Source organism: Dreissena polymorpha, chromosome 10 (assembly GCF_020536995.1).
Source record: "Dreissena polymorpha isolate Duluth1 chromosome 10, UMN_Dpol_1.0, whole genome shotgun sequence".
Lineage (NCBI taxonomy): Eukaryota > Metazoa > Mollusca > Bivalvia > Myida > Dreissenidae > Dreissena > Dreissena polymorpha.
Window position 1 is genome coordinate 49,297,529 of NC_068364.1, and position 3,515 is coordinate 49,301,043.

Sequence of the window (3,515 nt, forward strand, 5' to 3'; positions counted from 1 at the left end):
CTTTGTTAGAATATTCATTAATGATTGTTTACATATATTTATGGTTGGCAAATAGACACAACATAACAGGAGCGCCCAAATGTTGGGCTTGTCAAAGATACTTTACGTACGGGTATGTTGATAAATATGTGGCTGATTATATTTATTTCACGTTTAAAGCACGCAGGAGCGTATTGGATAAATCTACGCGACTGCTTGTTCTCATACTGCACAGCTTTGCTGGCATCTTTTAAAAGTTTACAATGGAAATGTCTTAACTAAACGTTCTAATATTATAATTACGTTTTTCTTTATATTATACCGCTACACTGATATATAACTGACATACAGCTGCCTGATACACTATATGAGTTATTCTCTATATCACACGGTACTTTCTATATATTGTTGTTAGAAAATAATTAGTAAACTACTGAGGTAAAACAATTTCAATGAACAGAAAGAGACGCGAAAAAATATCCAATTAACACTTTACATGTTTATAGAGAACAATAATAGTAGTAAAACCATGTGCAAGCTGAATACGTAAAAAAGAGGCTTATACGGTGCGGTCCATTTGAGACACCGCTACTTCCGTTTCCTGTTTCCTCGACCGCCGCCTCGTATTTCAGGGATGGATGGCTGGCATACAGTCGGCGTCGAAACATTGCACTGGACGGGTCGGTAATCGTCGGATATGTCAATTGAAACGCCCGCCGTCGGTTTTGTTATTTTCGAAGATGGTTGTGCGGAATTCTAACAACTGGAAGACAAAGTATCAATCTAATGCAATTCAAATTTAAAACATTCGCTAAGCACAGGCGTCTGATGAACACTAGTAAACGATACCTACTGACAATCGTTTACTTGACCAATCAAACATTGCTTTATTATTTTGAAATGGAAGACTGTAAACAGCTGGATTACACCATGCTCAGACAAGTTTGAGTCACGAAGTGGCATGTATACGCTAAACAAAAATGTTAATAGTCGAAATAAGTGTTATATAAGTAAGAATTTTTCTACAGAAAGAATAAGTCGATCTTGCTGTAAATTATAAATCTCACCTGCTCCTCTGCTATCTCAATGGTTTCATGGGAAATGGTCCATATGACACTTTCATAGCAAGGGGGCGTGGTCAGACTACCGAGGTTAGCGGTAGTAGTTGGTGAGTGAGACGGGGCAGGTATCAGTTCTATCATGGGATGGAGTTGATATTGACATGCCTCATCTGAAAAAAGCATTCCGCATTCAGTTCTATGTTGTAGAGTTTGAAAGGAAACATCTCCATATATAGAGTTTATGTGCGTGGACGTTGTTGATACCCCCTCCCAAAAAAACAAACAAACAACAACACAACAACAACAAAGTACATGAAAGATACAACGTTTGATATTTGCATTACAACTTATTCTGTTTTGAATTTAATATTACCTTTCTTCTTTTCAGTTCAGGAAAATGAGGTATACTAAATGAACTAACAAATGCCTTCACATTTACGATGTAAAATACAACCTAACACAGGGAACGCGGATGGAAATGTTAAGAAGGATAATTTTGTAGAGAGTCCCTTTGGGAGAACAAAACACATGATATGACTTATATGTTATATACTTAACTTGTTTTAAATCCGTGCGCAAGTAAAAAACAAACATAGTCCAGTATTCACCTAAGCAAATATACCAGAGTTTTACATAGTAAACTTGTAATTTATTTTCTGATGTGGAAATATTTTTTAACTTTATAATACATATGTTCTATGTGCGTCTCAGCAAAAGTAAATAATTTGTTTCTTAAAATAAGTTAACCGTATTATTATATCATGTTCTTGTTCCTCCAGTTGACACTCTCAGATGCACGATTATCACGATTTCCTGTTAATTTTGTTTCAATTACTAAGCTTGCAACTACGTGACTACAATTTTAAATACAGAAACCGCATAAACCGTGTGCCTACGTTGAAATTTGCTAAACAATAAAAGTACTATTGACACGAATTGAAATATTGTCGTTGAAAATATGCGCGTAACATATCAAATATACATACTAGTATATCATATTGTATTTGACTGAAATATGTCCATTTGCTTTTAATGAGATTTTGAAATGTTTGTGTTTACTTCTCATAGACATACACAAAGCTAATTGCCTTTGTTCCCAATGCACATTGTATACATAATAATATTAGACTATGTAATTCAAAAGGCTCCTTAAACTGATAACCTAACATGTAGTAGGTTTGTTCGAATACGGAACAGGACACCAATACTGTTTCTAGTATTTCCATGAAAACGTACAAATATATAATACTCTAAATATGTATTTGCGTATACGTACTTAATATATAGACAACTTTACGTTATAACATTAGATTCAAATTACTTTAAAATACATCGAAATAAGCCTAAACATAAGCAAGAAACACCATATACAAGTTACGTGGTGTATTTACAAAATAAGTCAGAAACACATTAACAGGACCAATAAACGCGTAGCACAATAATGTACGTTAGAGATGAGTGAACACATTATCATGTCATTTGTTATTTACAATTTTAAATATTGAGTATTTCACCCTATCTTAGCTTCTTTATATTTCACTAAAATCAATAAGTTTATAATATTGTCATTTCAAATTTTGAAAAATATATGTAGATGAATTCCTTATTATGAGTAAAATTACACCATTTTGCTTACAATTTTACATTAAAATTGTTGATTGCCTATCCAATTTACAACCTAAATTGTATTATCTTAATGATGACAACTTTAAACATTTTGATCGGTCGATTACATGTGTGTTGTTTTGGTTTGTCAAAAATATGTTCAAAGTACACTCTGGGACTCTTACTTTTCGATTTTTTTCAGTTAGACACTATTTATATCGTTACAATGGTTGTTACAATATCAATGCAATGTATGTTGAATGTTGTAATAATTATTATCGGGTACTGCACCGCTTTAGTATATGATTGAATAGGAATGAGCTTTTATGCATCTTTACTTATTTAACATTGTATTTTATGTATGTGCCTGTGCTTGTGCATACGTGTTTTTTTTTGTGTTCGTTGGAGAGTAGATTCAGTTGCGTTGCTATTGTTCTGTATATTGAATATAGTATGTCTGCATAGTTTATAACTATATTGCTAGACTATGTCAAATACGTATATAAGCGAATACTTTTGCAATATTGCAAATAAAGATAAGTGATGTGAACTATGAGCTTAAGACTGGTTGAAGACGCTCCAAGCAAATCCAGCTAGCACAAAACGATTCAATGCACCTCTTTACGATGATCAAAAACTGCATTTGTAGCGGAGTGTAACTTGTACAGCTGATATGTTAAACAGTATTTGGAAAGCCAGTGCTAAATTGACGAAAGCAGTTTGATCTCCATCTATGCACAATGCACACGTTTATATTCATATAACAAAGGAGGAAGTCGTTGACGAAATAAAATGTCTTAGGTTTGAAAAGCTTCCGGTCCTAAAGGATTATACAATCGGATTCTCAAAGAGGGAATGTATCAATAAACC